The following is a 26,987-nucleotide window of genomic DNA, read 5'->3' on the forward strand; positions in this document are numbered from 1 at the left end:
GTCAGAGGGAATTAGAAGGGAGGGTGTGAAAGAGGGAATAGAGGGGCGACAGAGGGAAGCAGGCAGTTAGTGGTGTTGAGGGTGAGAGAATTAGTCAGTGAGAAGGACATCAGGTAAGAGATGGGAGTTAGTGGTGCAGGGGGTGATATGGAAGCAGGGGCCGAGAGGGGGGAGAGATTCAAATCTGCATACCGCCACCTCTAATTCCCACTTCGAGCACTGTATATATATATATATATATATATATATATAAGTGTGTGTGTGTTTGTGCATATATATATTAAAAACAAACTATGAATTCGGCGCCAGTACCAAAATTAATTAATCACTAATGTGATTTAAAATTATTTACACACAATGCAAGTGAACCCACAAGAATTGATCTACATGGGTGTCAGCTCCATGTCAATAGTATGTACTATTGGTGAGAGTACTACTTTGTAAATGGAAAAGGGGGTTTATTGACTGTGGGCGACAATACTGCTATTGGTACACTGAATAAATTAAGCAAAGTGCTAAGTGCAAGATGTGCCTATAAATCACACAATAACTTATGCATTGATAAAAAAGTGCTTTAGTGCAATGATAGACCAATAAGGTGATATAAAATTGTCAAAACTGGTTCTAAAAGATATTAATTTAATCTAAACGAGATAAAATCAAATACAAACAAACATTATGGTTCCTTCAAGAGGCAATACCACAAATAAATACAATATTGAAAAAAATTAGGAATAAAAATGAAAGCAATTAGTTTGCAAATTAGGATAAAAGAGGTTTAGCTTATCTGGATGTCAGTATAAAAGAGTCTGCATTTGGATCTCATGGGCAAGCAAATGTTTTTCCCAACGCGTTTCGTCTGCTGACTTCTTCCTGGGGATGAGGGTTAGTGAATGGTGATCACCTATTTATACCCCTCTACACCTTCCATTAGGGACTAAGAACTTCCGGGTCACAGGTCAGTTATATACCCGGATCACATGTCAGGAACTAAATTACACCACGCTCCCATATAAATGTGCCCAGTATATGGAAGATGACTATGAATAATATCCAAGAAAATAATTTTATCGCTAGTTTAAACACTCAGTGTATCTCTGTGGCTGGATAATCCAACACCTCCGCTCTCACATACGGACACTTCCGCCAGTCCTTTGCATCACATCCGGTCACGTGTGCCACTCCGGGGCAGTGCAACATCACCATCTGCGTGTCGACCCTCCGTCACATCCGGTCTCGGGACAATGCAGCACCTCCGTCTTCCCGCGTGCGTGCTTCTGCCAGGCTTCTGCGTCACAGCCGGTCAAGTGTGTCACGCCTTGTCAGCTCCAACGTCCATCTATATTGGGCGTTCAGTCTCAAGCCTCTATACCATGTGTTCTCTTTAGCTCCGCCCGGGCTGAAAAACATATGGCCAACTTCCACCCTTAGTTACCGGCCCGTGCTCTATATGGACAGCAACACCTTTTAATAGTGATTTTGCCAGATCTAAAAAATAAACAAAATCAGTCATCGATATTAGTTTTTAAAAGATGAACATGCAAATAGCTACCATTGGGTAATGATTTCACTATTCATTGACTAAGTCATCAATAATCTAGTTAAGTGATCTGATGAACTAGACATGATCATAAAGAATGTTGTATATGCAAGTATGAAAGGAAATGTTAAATAGTGGTTCTCTGTGAGTAATATGGGTATAACTTGTAAAGGTATTTCCTAGTACAAGAGTCAATTTAGCACAGTTCCATATTATACAGGTAGTTAATTCTGTCCATTCTTTCTTTAATTAGGATGAGGGTTAGTGAATGGTGATCACCTATTTATACCCCTCTACACCTTCCATTAAGGACTAAGAACTTCCGGGTCACAGGTCAGTTATATACCCGGATCACATGTCAGGAACTAATTTACACCACGCTCCCATATAAAAGTGCCCAGTATATGGAAGATGACTATGAATAATATCCAAGAAAATAATTTTATCGCTTGTTTAAACACTCAGTGCATCTCTGTGGCTGGATAATCCAACACCTCCGCTCTCGCATACGGACACTTCCGCCTGTCCTTTGCATCACATCCGGTCACGTGTGCCACTCCGGGACCGTCCAACATAACCATCTGCGTGTCGACCCTCCGTCACATCCGGTCTCGGGACAATGCAAGCACAGGGAGAATATACAAATTCCACACAGTTAGGGCCCCTAAAATAACTATATCCCAAAAGAATGTTGTATATGCAAGTATGAAAGGAAATGTTAAATAGTGGTTCTCTGTGAGTAATATGGGTATAACTTGTAAAGGTATTTCCTAGTACAAGAGTCAATATAGCACAGTTCCATATTATACAGGTAGTTAATTCTGTCCATTCTTTCTTTAATTAGGGTGGGAGAAGAAAAACTGATGGTGATGAGATACCAAATATGCAAAGTTATTAGTTGTATTCATTGATCCATAAAAAGATGGACTGATGATGCTTAGATGTCCTAGGAGTTTCGGTTACATGGAACTATTTGATTAGAGGAATGTCTTTTTTTAAAGGTTCGTTAGGAAAGACTTCTGAGAACTTGGTTTGCTTTCTTCATATGACTAGATGCCACTCTTCAGGTGATGCCCTCCTGGGCTATTAAGGAGGTCCCCCTTCCCAGTATAACCAGGCCCAGTTGTGTATAGCTTCCAAGATCAGATGAGTTTGGGCACGTGCACACTGGTATGATAGTAGATATTCCCAAGGCCCTTCACTATCTCATCACCTCTTAAACTTGGTAGTGGTCATTAGAAGAAGGTAGATCTACTATACCTGGTAATCTTTGGGGTCTCCCTCCCAAGTACTAGCCAGGCACAACCCAGAATTACCCCACAAGGGCACCCATCAAAAGATGGGAAATTATGGTATAATTGTAGAATCACCCATTCTTTTCGTCTCTTCTCTTCTTTCAGAGGAACGGTGCAATTTCATAATGGTCGTTGAATCCTTTGGGTACCATCGTATTGAGTGTAAAAATCCAATACATTTCACGTTTGGATAGGAGGTTTCCTAGGTCACCACCTCTTTCACTCAGCATAACGTGTTCAATAGCCTTAAACGTAAGGTCTTCAGGGTTGGACTTGTGTTTCTCAATAAAGTGTTTAGACACTGCATGGCTCTCTACTTTATTCTTAATATTCCTGATGTGCTCCTGGATAGGTATTTTAAGTGTTCTTTTAGTTTTTCCAACATACTTTGTTCCACAGGTGCATTCCAGTAGATAGATAACTGACGTAGAGTTACAGTTCATGAAACTTTTTATAGGGAATTCTTTTGAGCCTGCTGAGTTCGTAAAAGTTTTTCGTACGGGATGTAAGTATTTGCATATATTGCATCGTCCACACTTATAGCTGCCTTTGCAGCTTAGGATGCCATTCCCAGTTTCTTTAGTATCTCTTCTCATAAGACTAGGAGCTAAAATGTTTTTTAAATTTCTTGTCTTTCTAAAAACAATCTGTGGTTCCATTTATCACTACATTTAATGGTCATGAAAACAAAATAAAAAAATCCCTGAGTAAAAATTGGAACATTCTTTTAATGGATCCCGTCCTGAAGGATATATTACCCTCTAAACCACAGATTGTTTTTAGAAGTGTAGTGTAGTAGTAGTAGTCTCGAGATGTAGGGTTAAGTGCTCGCCAAGTGTCAAAGAGACCCGATTCCCAAAGGTGTTTGCTCAAAGAACGAGCTAGTGGGCATGATTGTGATTTAGTAGGGGAGAGAGATTTGTCAAGTTCGCAGTTAAGAACGGCATTGAAGTCTCCACCCATGATAAGATGACTAATCCTACATTTATTTAATTTTGAAAAGAAGGAATTGAAGAATGAGATCTGACTGGAGTTAGGAGTGTATACGTTGGCTTTTGTGCATTCTAGATTACCCATTTTGCTGGTTAAAATGATATACCGCCCATTCAGGTCTGTGTGCACCGAGTGTTGGACGAAAGGGATTTTACTGTTGATTAGTATCGCCACCCTGTTATGTTTTGATTGGCTGGAAGAATAGTACACAGTGGGATAACGCTTTGAATGTAGGGAAGGGTGTAGTTGGGCTTTGAAGTGGGTTTCTTGGATCAGAACAATCCCAGCCTTAAGGCCATTAATGGTTCTAAAAAGCGAGGAGCGCTTTTGGGGAGTATTCAAACACTTTGAATTCAGAGAAGTGAAAATCAATGACATTGCAGGAAGGTTCAAACAGGAGATGGGTTAAAGTATGATGGAGGATAGCCTGATTCGCAAGGGGATGGGAAAGAGGTAGCGGATCAGAGGGGGGAAAGGGGGTACTGGGAAGGGATCTGGGTGGGAGTTCCTCATGTCCAGCAGAGGAAGATACACACGGAAGTCAGGACCGTGAAGTCCAGAAAGGTAGCAGAGAGGTTAGCCCAAGCTACATTTGGAGTACTGAGAGTAGTAAACTGAAGGGAGAGAAGAGATCACATAGAGAGGAAACTGGATAATATGTATAGAGATGAAAATTGGAGGAGACCAGTAGTCAATACCCTCCAGCGGTGATCTAGTGAAAGAAAAAGGACTGAATGTAAAGGCCTATTTTGAGGAATAGTCAGGCGACCATATATAATCAAGGGAAGGGGAAAAGGAATAGAGAGGAAAAAACAACCTAGAGAAAGATGAGTAGAACAAAGGTAATTTAAACCATCAATAACAAACATAATATGTTACATATTGTCTGGACGAGCCTAATGGACCCGCCGGAGGGCTCAGTGGAAAAACCAAGAATGAATAAAAATAAAATAAAAACAACTGATGTGGAACCTATATATGAAATGTTAGCAACCGAAGTGCTCTCGGGTCCTCCAATGAGGTGTAGAGTGTAAACTACATAAACCAGCCAGTAACAGTCAAAATTTAACTAAACATTTTAATACAGAAAATTACACATATCATGGTTTAAAGTGAGAAAACTGGTGAGTAGAGTATGAGAAGATCACTTAGTAAAAGATATTGAGAAAAGATTGCAAGCCTTGTAGGAGATAGCAGATATTACCTGTTGTGTAGTCACATAGTGTCAGATTCACAATATTGTCAGAGACGACAAACAGGATAAGGTTAATAAATGTTAAAGTGATTGTCGTTAGGCATACGTTGAAGGAGGAGGGTGAGAACTAGAGTCTTCCAGGTGAGAGAGAAAGTCCTTTCCATCTTTGGGGTCTCTTATGACTACCGTCTTGCTGTTGAAGTCCACCAATAGTTTGAAGGGGGAACCCCAGCGATAGCGAATTCCATGATCATGTAGTGCAGTCATCAGGTCCCATAGCTCTTGATGTTTAAGGATCGTGACAGGAGCTAAGTCCTGGAAGAACTGAAGTCTAACGTTATCTTAGAGAATGTATGGTTTGCTGCATGTTGGATTTAGAATTCTCTCTTTGGGCTCTATTTATTAACATTATTTTTACTAAAATAAAGTGAAAAAGGGTGTTTTCACACCCCTTTCGCATTATTTTAGTATCACCTAAAGTTACTACAGGGCAATTGGAGTAGAATTCATAAAATTCTACTCCAAGCCCTAATTATCACTTATTTTTAGTAAGCAGATCGCATTTCCCATAATTGTAATGGGATATGTGATCCGGCCAAAGTTTCTAAAAATAAATTGTGAAAAAATACCATGGAAAGCACTGTGATATTAACGCCACCTGGAGGTGGCGCTATCCAGTGTCTCCCCCAGTTACCGGACTCCTGCTCTGCTCTAACATGCAGAGCAGAGCCCGGAGCTGGCCCAGTGATCAGCTGTGTGGTCTAAACAGTCCACACGCTGATCACTGCTAAAAAAAACAAAAAAAAAATAGTAAAAAAAAACTTACCTGAGTCCAGGGACCAGAAATCGGGGCTCCGTGATGTCCTCCCTCCGATCAGCTGGTCTCCCAGCCTGCACTGGTGCCCGGTCATCACCGACCGAGTACCAGTGCAGTATGTGATGTCAGCTGACCGGAGCTACGGAGGACATCACCGGAGCACCGATGACTGCCGGTAAGTGTAATTAAGGGAGGAGGGGATGGGGGGTCCATGATAATGGGGGCGGGGCTTAGTGCTGGGGGTGGGGATTGGCGATGGTCGGTCGGAACATGCGTCGGCAGTTGTCACGTTTTTTTTTTCGAAAATACTGTGATAAGTGTGCGGAGGGAATTCGCAGGGACAGAGCTTTATCGCAAGCTCTGTCCCTGCAAGGGATTTGTAGTAAATCCATGAGATATTGCCTGCATTCGCAATGCGAATTCAGTCGGTAATATCACACTACAATCTGCATTACAAATGCGGATTGTAGTAAATAGAGCCCTATGTCCTTAAAGCTCAGGAAGCGCATGATTACATCTATTGGTGGGTCGCTGTCTCGAGGTTTGGGCCTAAGGGCTCGGTGGGCTCTTTCTAGAGGTAGCTGATGAGAGCCAAGATCCCAGAAGGATGTGAGAAAATATCTTGTGGAGATAAGTCTCTAGGTTGTCTGGAGATATTGACTCCGGAAAATTGCAGATATGGAGATTATTTCTTCTCTCACGGTTCTCCAGATCCTCATTTTTAGGATGGAGGTCGGCTAGGTCTTTAATAATATGATCTAGGTCTCTGTGGGTCTCATTTTGGGATTTTTGGAGAGAATCTTGACAAGACTCCAGTTTAGGGGTTCTGGTGGGTAGTGAGGAGAGATCAGACCTGATAGAGGAGACTGCTTTGTCCAATTTAGTTTCCAAGGATTCTTTTAGATCTGTGATAAGGGATTGTAGAGCCATAATGTCCTCCTTGGTGAACAGGGCAGGAGAAGGTGGGTCATCACCGTCTGTCTCAGGAGAAGAGGAGGTTTTGGCGATTGTAGGTGGCATATCACCTTTGGAGAAATGTTGGGCAATATCTCCGCCCACCCATTTCCTAGAAATTGTTTTGGATCTGTTCATGGTAGTAATAGATAACATGGACAGAGGAACAGTGATCCAGGGAGTAGGGTGACCAGGACCAGTAGGGTGGTTACAGGAAATTTAGGATAGTGATAAGTTGAAGAGTTGTGCTTAGTTAGAAGACCTGGGAAAACACCGCAGGACGGTATGACCTCAGTGCATTTAGGGAGACATCAGTGCAGCATAGAAAAAAAGTCTGGAGCAAATTGATGGAGTGTAAATCAACTAGTAGATGAGAACTGAAATAGTTGCTTGTAGATGATAGATGCTCAATCTCAAGAGGTACCACTTTTCTGAATAGAAGTTAGATCATTAGTATATCTGGGTCATAGGAGACATAAAGGACATCATTCCAACATAAAGGAGGTCACATCTTTGCTGTGGAAAAAATAAAACAACGCAGCTCACTGGCTCCTGAATGAGCAAGAAACAGATCCCAATGAGAAGGCCATATTTTCACATTTTTGACCAGTATTTCCCTGTCCTCTGAACAATGTATTTTATGTTCATGGTTCATATCTGAAAGTTTTCATTTTAGGTTTATTGATCCTTTAACCTGCTCCTGGGTCAGCTCACGATAGGACTGAAGGCTTGTATGGGCCTCATTTAGAATTATAAACAAATCCATTTACGGGGTGTAAATTTGCATATGGGAAAGCCATGCAGGGGTTGCAAATATTTTTTGTTTTGCAAGCTAGGAAAATATGGTTAATTTTTGTATGTACCATACAAATAACATACAGCTTTCTTTTTACACTGCAATTTAGTGCAGGGCTAACACACTCCATCTCCCAACTAATTATTTTTACCCTTGCAGTTTAACATGGTTTTGCCAAGCTGCAAAATAGCACATGATAACAGACTTTACTCCCAGCTCAATACAAGGCCCTATTTCTCTAACAAAATGTATATTTATTGCGGTTATGGTGTTGGGCTTACATGGTGCTATCACTGAACCTGCAGAGGAAGAAAAAAAATTATTCACCAACACACTGCAAAGCATTCCTGCATTCAGTAGAAAAAATGCTAGAGCGAAGACTTGTGCGGTGGTGCCTCAATAGCAGTGCATTGGAGGACCAGATTTGATCTCCCCTGCTACTGCAGAGTTTATCACACATTTTAGTTGATCATTTTGTGCATGTCTTTCTTTAGTAATCAAAAGTGCTGGCAAAGGTATTGGAGCAGTGGTAAAAGATAAATATAGTTATTTAAGAGAAGCCAAAATTTTATGAAGATAGAAGTACCTTTTGAAGAGCAGAATTCCAGGTAGAATTGTATAATTTACTTACTAAATCCAAACTTGATGATATTATTGATCAGGAAGAATTGAATAATCTTTATGTTAAACATTCAAAAATGGCAACATTTTACCACTTACCAAAAGTGCACAAGAAGAAAGAGTACCCACAGACCCATAATCTCTGTAGAATTTTTGACTGCCAATTTCTCATTATGTAGACATAAAATTGCTGCCTTATGTTAAATCTCTCTCTTCCTACATTAAAATATACACTAAATTACTTTGTATTCTGGAAGGGTTATCATGGGAAGAGGGTGATCATTGGATTACAGTAGATGTCCGAACATTGTATTCAATTCCATATGATAAGGTGTTACGTGCAAATCAAATGTAAACTGGATGAAGACTTAAATTTACAAGAAAGAGAGAGAATCTTCATTTTAGACAGTATTAGTTTTATTTAGAAAAAAAATTAAACTTGGGTAGGATTTTTTTAAACAAATATATGGTACTGCCACCAAACTTGCAACAGCCTAATGACAATATTTTTATGGGCACATGGGAACAAAAATCCATCTATGATAACTGAGTAGTTAAGAGCAATGTGAAACTGTATCATATATATATTGACGATTTAATCTTTATATGGAAAGATAATATTAATAGTGTAGTTAAATTACTAGAATATATAAACAACATTTTTAAAATTTAAAATTAACTCATAAATCAAGCAATACAAATATTGATTATTTGGACATTCTATTGGATAATAATCATAGGAGAAAAATTTGTACACTCATTTAAAAATAGTATAGATGCCAATAACTACATACCCTCCACCAGTTGTCATATGAACATCTGGAAGGAGAATGTCCCTTATTCTCAATTAATAAGAATAAGAATGACTTTCAAAAACTGGGTATTCAGAGAAATTGTATCTCTTTTGAGAAATTTTTTAGAGGTTATAGAGAAGAAAATGGGAAGAAACCAGAATCAGAGCAATATCAAAGAGCTGAGCTGATTTAGTAAAAGAAAAAAAGCAATAAGCCTTTTGACAAGTTTAAAAATAAGAGACAATTCATTACTCAATATTAATGTTGAATATAAAAAAAATTAAAAATACTCAATAGCCATTGGAATATTGTGCTCAAATAACTGATCTCCCATCAAAACCTCAAATAATTTACAGAAAAGCTAGACCATTAAATATGATAGCACCTAGTAATATAAAAAAAAATCATACTTTTATATAAAAAAGGAGAGTTGGTCAAGATCGAATAATAAGGGTTGTATATCATGCATTTGTTGCAATGTTTGCAAATTTAAGTATGTGAAGCCTTTTTCTTTCCAACTAGAAAATGGTAAAAAATATGATGTAATACCCAAATACATGGATCTAATACTCATACATGTTTACAGTTTTGAAACACATTCTCTCATATCATTATAATAGAGATTTAATAATGTCCAGAAAAAGACATTGGATTTATTCAATGGATACTTTGAGTCCAAATGGTCTGACTGGTGGCCTTGAAATTGTTTCTTATCTTTTTATTAATTTTATTCGCCAGTCACTAATGTTTTTTCTTTTTTTTTAATATTCAATTTTGGATCTTTAGGTTTGGGTTTATTGGTCTAATATATATCCTTATTATATATACTGTATTTATACTGTATGGCTTATGTTGAATGTTATTTTGTATCGCCATCTCCTACGGTAAACGGTATAATGCTGAGATATCTGTATTGATAAATACCATTGCCATTAACCACGAGACATCTGCAATGATGTATTTGTCAAATACATGCCTGTAAAATACATGCAATGTGATTTACCTGTATAATTAATTATCTATATGTAACATATGACGTAATTTATCTGTATGATATGATAACGATGTAATGTGAAAATTATCCCAATGATTACATTTAAAATAAATACACATTCAATCACTTAATTTTTTCTGTCCTAATATGACTGTTCCCTTATAGCTGCTATCTTATGTTTTTTTTTAAAATGGCACTGAATAATTGAGTCTATCATTTTAATTGTATATAAAGTCTTTTTAATACCAGGCTCATGCTTATTTTCTTAAAGTTTATATATCGCCAATATAGTAATTATCAGTAACTTTAATTTTCTCTTAATATGGGTAATTATGTTAGTGATCGATCACTTACAGTATAAAGAAAAAGATCCCTTTTAATTTATTAATTGTTTATTTAAGTAAAACATATTAGAATTATAAGCATTAGCTAATCATTATTGAATTTAGTCTCTCCCAAAATGGCCACCTCCTTATGGTTCATGGACTCCTTAAAGATGGCATTGCTGAATCGCATCACTTCCAGTTGGTTAGCCTATGGCTTTTTCGTAAAGTTTGTTTCCATATTTGTACATACTTTCACTTATGCTTATATTAGCTTTTTAAGTGCATTTCATAAGATATGAATGTGCAGATTGAGAAAACCTGTCACTTGTAGGTTACTCAGCACTTTATATGAATAATTTCTGGCCATTTTTTGTAGTACTATTAGGTTTTTACTACATTACTATTCAGAGTCACTGTGCCTTTTACAGATTTAACACTATAGGTCTCCAATACGGTGCCCATTTTTTGTTAACATACTTTTTAAAGTTTACATTATGTTCACATATTTGCACAAATTTTAATTTATGCTTATATTAGCATTTTAAGTGCTTTTAATTAACATTTTCATAAGATGAATGTACAGATTGATAAAACCTCTCACTTGTGGGTTATCAGCACTTTATATAAATAATTGTCAGTCAGTTTGTAGTCCCATTAGATTTCTACAACATTACTGTTCACTGTAGCTGTGTTAATTTTCACAAATGTTTTTTGTTTGGTTGGTCAATTATTACTACCATATTTAAGCAGCTCAATTTGGCTTACACCCCATGAACCACATCCCTGAAGAAGTGTTATACGAAACGCTTTGGACATTGGACACTTCACCATGACTTGAGCTTCCACCCTACTGTTGTTGTGATGTGTACTCCTTCTCTTCCTCTTGGAACTTATATCTGGAACTTATATCTTCTTGTAATTATATCTGATGCACATTTGTTACTATTTATATGCACAGGTTTTTAATACTGTTTTTTTATATAATACACTATATTATTTTGTGGTGTTGATGGTGCTGGGATTTATTGCAGACTTTTGCAACTGTTAAACCACTGGAGTTTGCTTATATTACAGAATATTGATATATTTAATGGGCCACACTATTTTAGTCACGATCATTTTTCTAAAACAATTTGCTGAAAAAAATAGCCTATTCCATTTACTCGTGCAATAATGGGCACTGTTACACTTTGTATGTACTATAATCCTTAAGTAAAGCCTGGCAAGCTGCAAGTGTGTCCATTACAATTATTCAGGGAAAACCATCATTAAGAGTTTTATATTGTATGCATATTTTATTACCACTGTGGGGCATGTTTATTAGTTATCAGGAATTGGTCATGAAAATTATAATTTCTTATTGCCACAATAAGAAATTAAGTATCTCTGGGATGTATCATTAATCAAGTGCATAGACAGAGACTACGAGAGGAGACCGTCCCTGCAATGTATGAGAAGTAAAGTAATTGCTAGTACATTTACTTCACACCTGGGTTCAAAACTTGTCATGCTACTTCGCATGCACAGTCAGAGACTAATATGGGCTAACACACAGTAACTACTGGAGCAAAATTCTGGAATGCTTCACATTCTGGAGCTTGCTAAATTTGGCATATTAGCTGGCCCCATAGAAACATGTCAGCCGCTTTTGCAATCAAATATGAGAACCGCACCAGACTTTGGAGAGATCTGCTACAGTCCACCGTACATACACTATATGGACAAAAAAATGTTTGCCCACACCTGTTAATTATTGAATTGAAGTGTTTCAATCAGACCTGTAGCCACAGGTGTATAAAAGCAAGCACCTAGCCATGCAGTCTCCATTTGCAAACATTTGTGATACAAAATGGGTCGTTCTGAATAGCTCAGTGACTTCAAACGTGGTACTGTGATAGGATGCCACCTTTGTAATAAGACTAAGACAGTTTGTGAAATTTTATCGCTGCTGGATATTCCACAGTCAACTGTAAGTGATATTATTAGAAAGTGGAAGCATTTAGGAACAACAGGAACTCAGCCACAAAGCAGAAGATCATGTAAAATCACAGAGCGGGGTCAACGACTGCTAAGGCGCATGGTGCAGAAAAGTCACCATTGCTCTGCTGATTCCATAGCTGAAGAGTTCCAAACTTCCACTGGCATTAATGTAAGCACAAAAACTGTGTGGCGGGAGCTTAACGGTATGGGTTTCCATGTCTATGCAGCTGCATGCAAGCCTCATATCAGCAAGTCAAATGCCAAGCGTTGGATGGAGTGGTGTAAAGCACACAGACACTGAACTGTGGAGCAGTGGAAACGTTCTGCGAAGTAACGAATCACACTTCTCTGTTTGGCAGTCAGATGGGCGAGTCTGGGTTTGGCGGATGCCCGGAGAACGTTACTTGCCTTGGCACAACTGTGAAGTTTTGGTGGAGGAGGGATAATGTTATGGGGCTGTTTTTCAGGGTTTGGGCTAGGCCCCTTATCTCCAGTGGAGGGCAATCTTAATGCTTCAGCATACCAAGACATTTTGGACAATGCTATGCTTCCAACTTTATGGCAACAGTTTGGGGAAGGCGCTTTTCTTTCCCAACATGACTGTGCACCAGTGCACAAAGCAAGAACTATAAAGACATGGTTAGATGAGTTTCGTGTGGAAGAACTTGACTGGCCCTGACACAGGGTCCTGACCTCAGCCCCATCAAGTACCTTGGGATAAACTGGAGATTGTGAGCCAGGCCTTCTTGTCCAACACCAGTGCCTGACCTCACAAATGCTCTACAGAATGAATGGGCACAAATTTCCAAAGAAACGCTCCAAAATCTTGTGGAAAGCCTTCCAAGAAGAGTGGAAGCTGCTATAGCTACAAAAGGGGGACCAACTCCATTTTAAAGTATATGTATTTGAATACAATGTCATTACAGTCCCTGTTGGTGTAATGGTCAGGCGTCCAAATACTTCTGTCCATGTAGTGTACATCCTAGGGATGCTTCATATTTGCAGCTAGATATCCTGCAAATATTTCTTTATTTTATAAAAATGCCCTGCTAATCTCTTAACACAAAATTCAGACCTTTGATTGCTGAAGTTCCCTCTCACTGCGGTCACTGTGGGAGAGATGTAGTAAATCTTCTAAAGAGGACAAGTGGAGAAGTAAACAATTTACCAACAGCAACCAATCAGTGTCTAGGTAAGATTTATTTAGCAATGCTGGGCAAACACTATACAATTATCTGTCAGATAGCTGTCCAATCTGGCTGGTTGGAATGAAAATCTGGTAATGTATGGGAGCCAATGAAAATCGACCATATGTTCTTAAACACTGGAAAATGGACAAAAACGATTGTATAAATTGGTTAAATTAATTTGATTTAACCAATTTGTCTGAAATCCGAATGGCAATTTTTCTTTGTTTTTCAGTGTTTGTGAGCAAATGGATGATTGTCATTTGCTCCCATACATTACCAGATTTTCATTGCAACCATCCAGAATGGACAGATGTCTGACAGATAATTGTATAGTGTATGCCCAGCATTAGTTCTATAAAATGATAGGTAGAATCTGATTGGTTCCTATAGGCAACTTCTCCACTTGCCCGCTTTAAAAGTTTTATACATTTCCCCCTTAGTATGCAAAACCACTTCTCAAGAGTGAGAGTCCAGACCTCTCAACTGTTCCAATTTTGATGGGACAGTATTGCTTTTCCGACACTGTCCCACAGTTCCCAACTACAGGCTGCAGTTTCCTAAGGGGAGAATGGTTGGGAGGGCACTCTCTCTTAGAGAAGTGGTGAATGGATATGGTTCCTGCAGTTTAGAGGCAGCCCATAAAATGGGGGGTGTGATGCGTGACCATGCCCCCTTGGAGCATGGCCATCTTCTCTTTTCATATACTCACCAAAAGTGCACACACAGATTCTGGATTGTCCCCTCCCAAATGTTGTTAGGTATGGAAAAAATATCTGATCTGCAACTTATCTCCACAGTACCCTGCATCCAGCAGGACCAGACACAATACATCTCTACAGTACAGCTCTTAGTTTTCTACTGAGCACCTTTATTATACTGGGTGTTATAGGGGATCCCACACTCTAGGGTATGAACAGGTTTCAAACTAGCAATTGTCATAATATATTAAATCAATAATTTATATATACTGTAGTTCACCTTCTTATAATTATAGCATTAGGAGAGGTATGAAGTAGGGTTCAAATGTGCAGTGGTAAGAGGAGAACATGTAAAGGTCTCTTTTAAAATGGCCATCCTTTGTTGTTTACCACACCTACCCAGGGGAAGAGGTCGTGAAGCTGATGGACGGAATCCCGACCGTCGGCTTCCAGACTGTCTAATCCTGGCAAGGGTTAAATGACAGGCATCGAAATCCCTACAGAAAAACTTTTGCTATCGGCGCTAACAATAGTATACTGCAAATTTATGTGTGTGCAGCAAATAAAACAAAGGGGATTTTGTCATGATTTGATCAAAGCATTTAAGTGCAGCCCAGCATCAAGGGACACCATTTTTCTGCAGGTCCCTAACACTAGCATATATGCCTAGCACATCATTACATTGCAGTTAAATGTACTCACCTCCTAGATACAGAGGGACACCTCCTAGCTACAGAAGGAATATCCTGCTAAACATCATACTGGAAGCAGAAAATAAGACCAATCAACTTAAAAGATGTGATCTACTTAAGTATAAGGATTCCAAGAAACAAGAGAACGACATCATTCTGTTTATTACTACTTATAATGCACAGGAAAAAAAGATAAAGACTATACTCAATAAACATTGGAAACTCTTATTAATGGATCCAATGCTGAAAGAAGTTATTCCTCCTAAACCTCCAGTTGTGTTTAGAAAAGCCAAAAGCCTGAAAGATACACTGGCCCCAAGTATGTTAAGGATAGGCAATTTCACAAAAGACACCCCTTTCCATAGTTGTCCGGGTTCCTACAAATGTGGAAAATGCAATGTATGTAAATTGGTGCATCGACAAAGAAGGACTTTTACGAATGCTGATAACACTAAAGAGTACAAGATTAAACATCACATGAATTGTAACTCCACTTATGTGAATTACATTCTAGAATGCAGTTGTGGGATAAAGTATGTGGGTAAAACTAAGAGAACCCTGAAATTACGGATACAAGAGCACGTAGGCAACATTAAAAACATGATAGAAGGACATTTGGTTGCTAGACACTTTACTTTACATCACAACTCCGATCCAGAAGATTTAACTTTTAAGGCAATTGAGCATGTTGAATTGGGACAGAAAGGAGGAGACTTAGCAAACAAACTTTCAAGACGAGAGATGTACTGGATCTTCGAATTGGATACCATGACTCCCCGAGGCTTCAACGAGAGCTATGAGATAGCTCCTTTTATCTAAGAACTGCGACAGACACAATTGGGTAGATATATTTTGTCCTAATTGTCTACAGCCATACCCATGATTAAGCGCCCAATCCCGTCTGATCTTGGAAGCTAAGTATTTGGGGCCTGACCAGTACTCAAAAGGGTGACCGCTGGGGAAGACCAGGTGCAGTAGATGTACATTGGACATGTATGTATATCCCCTAGCAGTGTTCGGACATGGTATGTGTATCATGTCCTAAGAATACGAGGATCCATGTACTATGGATAAGCAAAGGAAAGGCGAATTTACCTTTTGAGAGACTAATTATAATTTGTACATTGGATTTTCTTCTTGTTCTTTGGATTTTTTTATGAACTTATTTGCTAACGTCTCCTCCAAAAACTCCCTATCTTTTGGATTTTCCCATTTTCTTTTTTTTTTGGATCTCCCCTTTGTTTTGATATATATCCATTGAAAATTATCTCCTGGTTGAATATTCCCTATTAGGTGTCATAGTATTTATAATAATAATAACAATAATAATACTTTTATCAGCTCATTTGATTGATTTATTGCTGGGGGTTATATCAGTAGGTTATGCTTTTAGACCACTTCACTAGTAATATTTATCAGCATTCACTGAAGTTTTTTACCTATAGAAGAATCACTAACATTCTGTGGATTATGTTACCCCTGTTTTTTAACATATGACTAGATCCTACTTTATATACCATTTTTAAGAAAAAGATGCCTTAAACACTTTGTTTTAATTGACTAGAAAATAATGGCCTGGATCCGTGAATTAACAAGAAGTGGGTGGACAAAGATGGCAGCACTGCAAATCTGTGAGGACAAAGATGACATAACGATTAAGAGATAGAACATCCACAGTAAGGGCGGAAGCTGCACGCTGAGCTGAGATGATGATTACCATGAAGAATTACGAGAAACAGTACATCACGAGGAAGATTCGGGTGGACAAAGTTCGCCGCGATATACTTAAAGGACCAAGATGGCCGCAACCGGGATTAATGAATGGGCGGAAGTGATGCACCTCAAGGGCGGATGTCGTAACCAGCCAGTGATGATGCTCTATAACTGATCCGAGGAGAAAGGCGGAAGTGACGCTCTGAGAGGTCTCAGGATGGACGGATGTATTACAATGCGCTGGGCATATTGGAGACCCCACTGGATTGAAAAGTTTATTATTGTTAAATAAATAGCGCGATATTACACCTTACTTTAGCCATATCCATATTAACTTATATATTCAGTTCTTGGATCCTGGTTACTGAATTAATTATCATCCAGGAACCGGAAGTGACCCAATTAACTCTAAATTGAGGCTAGTTTGTCCCTATTAAGGGGGTTTATAAACCAGACACCCCACAGGAGCTTTTTAATCCTTGAAGAAGTCTGATTGGCAGATGAAACGCATTGGATGTCCCTCTTATCTTTCACTTCTATTATATCAGATAAGCTGCAGAAGTCCTTTTTTAATATACTAGTTGTTATGTCTTTTTTATATTATTTATTTATTTGAATATGCTCTAATATATGGGTCTATAAAAGATACGTAATTGTTGTTCTGTCTCTATATAATTTTTATTGCTTTAAAATAAACTATTTTTTATATATATGTTTTAGTCAGAGTACAGTTTTAACTCTTACACTATTTGCACTTTACTAGGGGTTAATATTGGTTATATTTATTACCAAGAGTTTTTTCATAATTGCACTATGCACTTTCTGGTTTAAATACCACACAAAAACATTACCTACCTTAATTAGCTTATTATCAGTATTTATTTATTTATGCACAGCGCTTTGTTTAGCACATAGGTGCTTTCAAACAGATCCAATTTTTTCACAATTTTATTAACAGCAGATCACCACTGTTGTATTTCTTCTGTTGGAACTGACACCCAGACTATAGGGGAGTGCTATATACACATGCTTTTTGTACTTTAAAAGGTATATATTTTTAACAAATACGACTTAAATATGTTCGACTAATTGTACAGTTTTTAAAGAAAATAAATTTTCTTTATTGAATCAAGTAAGGGTGCTTATTATCTTTTGGCGCTGTGTTTCATTTCTATAAAAAATCTTTGGTTACTGTATATAGCAGCCTTCAGATATCCAATAACCCTACTACTGAAATTATGTACCAAAATAATTAACGCAGAAATAGAAGGAGTGATTTATGCCAGAAAACTTTTAATGAGGATATAACACAAATCAGCACCAATGTCCCTACTGAAAATCTAGATAACATGTTTTGGGAACTTGAAAAACTCATCACCAAAGAGATAAAAGCATGGTGGGACATAAAAGGATTGGAGCCTTATATCTCTGTGAACAGGGTACCAAGAGGTTTAAGACTCCTGAAAAATCCCACATTTAGGGTGGATGATCCAGGGTTTATGGAAAAATGGGACAACACCCTACATAAATGCTCCATAGACCTTATGAAACTGATTATAAATGAAAAGAAATTGATTCTCTCTGAACTAGAGACAGAAATTAAAAACAAAGAGACAAAAATGGAGGCTTTCAAAGATAAAGAAGACTATAGAACAAATGATGTGGTACTAGTACGCAAACTAGAACGTATTGAGGAAGATGTCATGAAAGGTAAAGAAAAAAAGTTCATCAGGGACAAACAAGACTATGAATTAAACAAGGTGAAAAACTGGAGTAGATTTCCTAAATTTTCAGGACAAGCGCAAACACATCATCCTGGTCAAGTAAGAACTCCATGGAGAATGGTGCCATATAGAAGGAGACAAAGTTTCAAAAGGGATGATGATCATACAGAATTCAATCAACATAAAACCTATCATACGAAGAATCGATTTTCCACACTTCAGCGGTATGAGTCCACTAGTGATATGGATTTTTTATCTCCGGGCCCAGAGTACAACAGGACGAATCCAAGAAAAACCTTCTTCAAAGAAACCACGAGATTAGCATCACCTATGAAAAGAAGAACAAGAGAAGAAGAGGAACTAGAGGTGGCAATAGGAAGAAATTACAAAAGAAGAAATGTGCAATAGACCCTAAGGCGAAGGGGATCTTTAATTTATCTAAACATATATTAACACAGTCTGAAGTGTCTCTTTTGAGTAAAGGATTATCCTTTGCACACTCTAGTAACATGAATAAATTTCAAACCTTTATCGACCTGAATAAATTTGTGAGAAATCTCACACTGAAACGTCATTTCTTGAGAAAAGATAATGCAGGTATTAAGAACTATACTGAAAATGAGTCAAAATCGGGTTTGAAAAATAAATCTAAATACTATCCAATAGAATCTAAAGGTAATTACCTCAGTATCTTCTATGAATTGGTGAAAAAAGACTTTTGTGAGGAAAACATTGAGGCTCCCATTGAACAAAATTTGAAAAATAGAGAGAAAGAAGCACTCAAGAATCTTCAGAAGAATCAAGAAATAGTTATCAAACAAGCTGATAAAGGGCGTGGATTGGTAATAATGGATCGATCTTACTATCTTGAAGAATCCAATAGACTTTTAGGAGATATAAACTCATACGCTATATTGGATGGAGATCCCTTAGAAGAGTATATAGATGAATTGAGAATATTACTTGTATATGGATTACATAATGGTATCATTACAAAAGAAGAATTTCAATATCTCCTGGTAACCAATCCAACTACCCCCATTTTTTACTTTCTTCCCAAAGTCCATAAATCAATGATCAGTCCACCGGGGAGACCAATTATTGCAGGGATTGATTCCCTGACATCACATTTATCGGAGTACGTGGACATATTTCTACGGAAATATGTCATACAGCTACAATCATATCTCAAGGATACTACTAACGTCCTACAAATTATGGAAGGAATAGAGTGGAAAGAATCCTATTTATGGATAACAATTGATGTACAATCATTGTATACATGCATTGAACATGACAAAGGAATCAATGCTTGTAGAGAATTTTTGGACATGGATTCATCTATTAGCACCCCACATAGAGAATTTTTATGTGATATTATGGCTTTTATCTTGAACCACAATTATTTTAAATTTGTAAATAAATTTTATAGACAAATTTGTGGGACTGCAATGGGGACAATTTTTGCCCCAAGTTTTGCTAATCTTTTTATGGGGTGCTGGGGGAATAATTACATTTACAACAACAATCCATTTAAGAACAATGTTATACTATACAAACGCTACATAGATGATATCCTTATAATATGGGAAGGTACGGAGGATCTTTTTAAATCATTTCTGGATTTTATCACTGATAATAATATGAATCTTAAGTTCACATCCAACATTAATGCGGCTTCCATTGAATTTTTAGTTTTGGTTTTAATCAGTGAAGGTAATCAGATATCTACGAAGAATTATATAAAAGAAGTTGATACCAACAGCTATCTACACTACAAGAGTGGACACTTACAGAAATGGAAAAAGAATATACCACGTTCTCAATTCCACAGAATAAAAAGAAATTGTAGTGAGCAAAATACATGTGATGAACAGATACGGCTGTACACCAATAGGTTCCTAGAAAAGGAATATCCTGCTAACATCATACTGGAAGCAGAAAATAAGACCAATCAACTTAAAAGATGTGATCTACTGAAGTATAAGGATTCCAAGAAACAAGAGAACAACATCATTCCGTTTATTACTACTTATAATGCACAGGAAAAAAAGATAAAGACTATACTTAATAAACATTGGAAACTCTTATTAATGGATCCAATCCTGAAAGAAGTTATTCCACCTAAACCTCCAGTTGTGTTCAGAAAAGCCAAAAGCCTGAAAGATACACTGGCCCCAAGTATGTTAAGGATAGGCAATTTCACAAAAGACACCCCTTTCCATAGTTGTCCGGGTTCCTACAAATGTGGAAAATGCAATGTATGTAAACTGGTGCATCGACAAAGAAGGACTTTTACGAATGCTGATAACACTAAAGAGTACAAGATTAAACATCACATGAATTGTAACTCCACTTATGTGATTTACATTCTAGAATGCAGTTGTGGGCTGAAGTATGTGGGTAAAACTAAGAGAACCCTGAAATTGCGGATACAAGAGCACATACGCAACATTAAAAACAAGATAGAAGGACATTTGGTTACTAGACACTTTACTTTACATCACAACTCCGATCCAGAAGATTTAACTTTTAAGGCAATTGAGCATGTTGAATTGGGACAGAGAGGAGGAGACTTAGTGAACAAACTTTCAAGACGAGAGATGTACTGGATCTTCGAATTGGATACCATGACTCCCCTAGGCTTCAACGAGAGCTATGAGATAGCTCCTTTTATCTAAGAACTGCGACAGACACAATTGGGTAGATATATTTTGTCCTAATTATCTACAGCCATACCCATGTTTAAGCGCCCAATCCCGTCTGATCTTGGAAGCTAAGTATTTGGGGCCTGGCCAGTACTCAGAAGGGTGACCGCTGGGGAAGACCAGGTGCAGTAGATGTACATTGGACATGTATGTATATCCCCTAGCAGTGTTCGGACATGGTATGTGTATCATGTCCTAAGAATACGAGGATCCATGTACTATGGATAAGTAAAGGAAAGGCAAATTTACCTTTTTAGAGACTAATTATAATTTGTACATTGGAAATACTTATACAAATGATTGAGAACATATACTTCTGGATTTTCTTCTTGTTCTTTGGATTTTTTATGAACTTATTTGCTAACGTCTCCTCCAAAAACTCCCTATCTTTTGGATTTTCCCATTTTTTATTTTTTTTTGGATCTCCCCTTTGTTTTGATATATATCCATTGATAATTATCTCCTGGTTGAATATTCCCTATTAGGTGTCATAGTATTTATAATAATAATACCAATAATAATACTTTTATCAGCTCATTTGATTGATTTATTGCTGGGGGTTATATCAGTAGGTTATGCTTTTAGACCACTTCACTAGTAATATTTATCAGCATTCACTGAAGTTTTTTACCTATAGAAGAATCACTAATATTCTGTGGATTATGTTATCCCTGTTTTTTAACATATGACTAGATCCTACTTTATATACCATTTTTAAGAAAAAGATGCCTTAAACACTTTGTTTTAATTGACTAGAAAATAATGGCCTGGATCCGTGAATTAACAAGAAGCGGGTGGACAAAGATGGCAGCACTGCATATCTGTGAGGACAAAGATGACATAATGATTAAGAGATAGAATATCCACAGTAAGGGCGGAAGCTGCACGCTGAGCTGAGATGATGATTACCATGAAGAATTACGAGAAACAGTACATCACGAGGAAGATTCGGGTGGACAAAGTTGGCCGCGATATACTTAAAGGAGGACCAAGATGGCCGCAACCGGGATTAATGAATGGGCGGAAGTGACGCACCTCAAGGGCGGATGTCGTAACCAGCCAGTGATGACGCTCTATAACTGATCCGAGGAGAAGGGCGGAAGTGACGCTCGGAGAGGTCTCAGGATGGACGGATGTATTACAATGCGCTGGGCATATTGGAGACCCCACTGGATTGAAAAAGTTTATTATTGTTAAATAAATAGCACGATATTACACCTTACTTTAGCCATATCCATATTAACTTATATATTCAGTTCTTTGGATCCTGGTTACTGAATTAATTATCATCCAGGAACCGGAAGTGACCCAATTAACTCTAAATTGAGGCTAGTTTGTCCCTATTAAGGGGGTTTATAAACCAGACACCCCACAGGAGCTTTTTAATCCTTGAAGAAGTCTGATTGGCAGATGAAACGCATTGGATGTCCTTCTTACCTTTCACTTCTATTATATCAGATAAGCTGCAGAAGTCCTTTTTTAATATACTAGTTGTTATGTCTTTTTTATATTATTTATTTATTTGAATATGCTCTAATATATGGGTCTATAAAAGATACGTAATTGTTGTACACAGTACGTGATTTTTGCACACCATTATTTATTTATTCTGTCTCTATATAATTTTTATTGCTTTAAAATAAACTATTTTTTATATATATGTTTTAGTCAGAGTACAGTTTTAACTCTTACACTATTTGCACTTTACTAGGGGTTAATATTGGTTATATTTATTACCAAGAGTGTTTTCATAATTGCACTATGCACTTTCTGGTTTAAATACCACACAAAAACATTACCTACCTTAATTAGCTTATTATCAGTATTTATTTATTTATGCACAGCACTTTGTTTAGCACATAGGCGCTTTCAAACAGATCCAATTTTTTCACAATTTTATTAACAGCAGATCACCACTGTTGTATTTCTTCTGTTGGAGCTGACACCCAGACTATAGGGGAGTGCTATATACACATGTTTTTTGTACTTTAAAAGGTATATATTTTTAACAAATACGACTTAAATATGTTCGACTAATTGTACAGTTTTTAAAGAAAATACATTTTCTTTATTGAATCAAGTAAGGGTGCTTATTATCTTTTGGCGCTGTGTTTCATTTCTATAAAAAATCTTTGGTTACTGTATATAGCAGCCTTCAGATATCCAATAACCCTACTACTGAAATTATGTACCAAAATAATTAACGCAGAAATAGAAGGAGTGATTTATGCCAGAAAACTTTTAATGAGGATATAACACAAATCAGCACCAATGTCCCTACTGAATATCTAGATAACATGTTTTGGGAACTTGAAAAACTCATCACCAAAGAGATAAAAGCATGGTGGGACATAAAAGGATTGGAGCCTTATATCTCTGTGATCAGGGTAATAAGAGGTTTAAGACTCCTGAAAAATCCCACATTTAGGGTGGATGATCCAGGGTTTATGGAAAAATGGGACAACACCCTACATAAATGCTCCATAGACCTTATGAAACTGATTATAAATGAAAAGAAATTGATTCTCTCTGAACTAGAGACAGAAATTAAAAACAAAGAGACAAAAATGGAGGCTTTCAAAGATAAAGAAGACTATAGAACAAATGATGTGGTACTAGTACGCAAACTAGAACGTATTGAGGAAGATGTCATGAAAGGTAAAGAAAAAAAGTTCATCAGGGACAAACAAGACTATGAATTAAACAAGGTGAAAAACTGGAGTAGATTTCCTAAATTTTCAGGACAAGCGCAAACACATCATCCTGGTCAAGTAAGAACTCCATGGAGAATGGTGCCATATAGAAGGAGACAAAGTTTCAAAAGGGATGATGATCATACAGAATTCAATCAACATAAAACCTATCATACGAAGAATCGATTTTCCACACTTCAGCGGTATGAGTCCACTAGTGATATGGATTTTTTATCTCCGGGCCCAGAGTACAACAGGACGAATCCAAGAAAAACCTTCTTCAAAGAAACCACGAGATTAGCATCACCTATGAAAAGAAGAACAAGAGAAGAAGAGGAACTAGAGGTGGCAATAGGAAGAAATTACAAAAGAAGAAATGTGCAATAGACCCTAAGGCGAAGGGGATCTTTAATTTATCTAAACATATATTAACACAGTCTGAAGTGTCTCTTTTGAGTAAAGGATTATCCTTTGCACACTCTAGTAACATGAATAAATTTCAAACCTTTATCGACCTGAATAAATTTGTGAGAAATCTCACACTGAAACGTCATTTCTTGAGAAAAGATAATGCAGGTATTAAGAACTATACTGAAAATGAGTCAAAATCGGGTTTGAAAAATAAATCTAAATACTATCCAATAGAATCTAAAGGTAATTACCTCAGTATCTTCTATGAATTGGTGAAAAAAGACTTTTGTGAGGAAAACATTGAGGCTCCCATTGAACAAAATTTGAAAAATAGAGAGAAAGAAGCACTCAAGAATCTTCAGAAGAATCAAGAAATAGTTATCAAACAAGCTGATAAAGGGCGTGGATTGGTAATAATGGATCGATCTTACTATCTTGAAGAATCCAATAGACTTTTAGGAGATATAAACTCATACGCTATATTGGATGGAGATCCCTTAGAAGAGTATATAGATGAATTGAGAATATTACTTGTATATGGATTACATAATGGTATCATTACAAAAGAAGAATTTCAATATCTCCTGGTAACCAATCCAACTACCCCCATTTTTTACTTTCTTCCCAAAGTCCATAAATCAATGATCAGTCCACCGGGGAGACCAATTATTGCAGGGATTGATTCCCTGACATCACATTTATCGGAGTACGTGGACATATTTCTACGGAAATATGTCATACAGCTACAATCATATCTCAAGGATACTACTAACGTCCTACAAATTATGGAAGGAATAGAGTGGAAAGAATCCTATTTATGGATAACAATTGATGTACAATCATTGTATACATGCATTGAACATGACAAAGGAATCAATGCTTGTAGAGAATTTTTGGACATGGATTCATCTATTAGCACCCCACATAGAGAGTTTTTATGTGATATTATGGCTTTTATCTTGAACCACAATTATTTTAAATTTGTAAATAAATTTTATAGACAAATTTGTGGGACTGCAATGGGGACAATTTTTGCCCCAAGTTTTGCTAATCTTTTTATGGGGTGCTGGGGGAATAATTACATTTACAACAACAATCCATTTAAGAACAATGTTATACTATACAAACGCTACATAGATGATATCCTTATAATATGGGAAGGTACGGAGGATCTTTTTAAATCATTTCTGGATTTTATCACTGATAATAATATGAATCTTAAGTTCACATCCAACATTAATGCGGCTTCCATTGAATTTTTAGTTTTGGTTTTAATCAGTGAAGGTAATCAGATATCTACGAAGAATTATATAAAAGAAGTTGATACCAACAGCTATCTACACTACAAGAGTGGACACTTACAGAAATGGAAAAAGAATATACCACGTTCTCAATTCCACAGAATAAAAAGAAATTGTAGTGAGCAAAATACATGTGATGAACAGATACGGCTGTACACCAATAGGTTCCTAGAAAAGGAATATCCTGCTAACATCATACTGGAAGCAGAAAATAAGACCAATCAACTTAAAAGATGTGATCTACTGAAGTATAAGGATTCCAAGAAACAAGAGAACAACATCATTCTGTTTATTACTACTTATAATGCACAGGAAAAAAAGATAAAGACTATACTTAATAAACATTGGAAACTCTTATTAATGGATCCAATCCTGAAAGAAGTTATTCCTCCTAAAACTCCAGTTGTGTTCAGAAAAGCCAAAAGCCTGAAAGATACACTGGCCAAAGTATGTTAAGGATAGGCAATTTCACAAAAGACACCCCTTTCCATAGTTGTCCGGGTTCCTACAAATGTGGAAAATGCAATGTATGTAAACTGGTGCATCAACAAAGAAGGACTTTTATGAATGCTGATAACACTAAAGAGTACAAGATTAAACATCACATGAATTGTAACTCCACTTATGTGATTTACATTCTAGAATGCAGTTGTGGGCTGAAGTATGTGGGTAAAACTAAGAGAACCCTGAAATTGCGGATACAAGAGCACATACGCAACATTAAAAACAAGATAGAAGGACATTTGGTTGCTAGACACTTTACTTTACATCACAACTCCGATCCAGAAGATTTAACTTTTAAGGCAATTGAGCATGTTGAATTGGGACAGAGTGGAGGAGACTTAGCGAACAAACTTTCAAGACGAGAGATGTACTGGATCTTCGAATTGGATACTATGACTCCCCTAGGCTTCAACGAGAGCTATGAGATAGCTCCTTTTATCTAAGAACTGCGACAGACACAATTGGGTAGATATATTTTGTCCTAATTATCTACAGCCATACCCATGTTTAAGCGCCCAATCCCGTCTGATCTTGGAAGCTAAGTATTTGGGGCCTGGCCAGTACTCAGAAGGGTGACCACTGGGGAAGACCAGGTGCGGTAGATGTACATTGGACATGTATGTATATCCCCTAGCAGTGTTCGGACATGGTATGTGTATCATGTCCTAAGAATACAAGGATCCATGTACTATGGATAAGTAAAGGAAAGGCGAATTTACCTTTTTAGAGACTAATTATAATTTGTACATTGGAAATACTTATACAAATGATTGAGAACATATACTTCTGGATTTTCTTCTTGTTCTTTGGATTTTTTATGAACTTATTTGCTAACGTCTCCTCCAAAAACTCCCTATCTTTTGGATTTTCCCATTTTTTATTTTTTTTGGATCTCCCCTTTGTTTTGATATATATCCATTGATAATTATCTCCTGGTTGAATATTCCCTATTAGGTGTCATAGTATTTATAATAATAATAACAATAATAATACTTTTATCAGCTCATTTGATTGATTTATTGCTGGGGGTTATATCAGTAGGTTATGC

The 26,987-nt window shown here is 37.1% G+C and overlaps 1 protein-coding gene and 2 pseudogenes across 4 annotated transcripts in view; 2 read left to right on the forward strand and 1 right to left on the reverse strand.

The window, feature by feature from the left end:
- The window catches only part of AGPAT4 (1-acylglycerol-3-phosphate O-acyltransferase 4), a 202,493-nt gene that overhangs the window by 69,970 nt on the left and 105,536 nt on the right, over positions 1-26,987 (reverse strand). The window lies entirely within an intron of this gene.
- On the forward strand, positions 21,048-21,165 carry LOC148543168 (5S ribosomal RNA; annotated as a pseudogene).
- On the forward strand, positions 26,427-26,544 carry LOC148543169 (5S ribosomal RNA; annotated as a pseudogene).

The sequence above is a fragment of the Taudactylus pleione genome, unplaced genomic scaffold (genome assembly GCF_031769625.1).
Source record: "Taudactylus pleione unplaced genomic scaffold, aTauple2 ptg000006l, whole genome shotgun sequence".
NCBI classification, from domain to species: domain Eukaryota; kingdom Metazoa; phylum Chordata; class Amphibia; order Anura; family Myobatrachidae; genus Taudactylus; species Taudactylus pleione.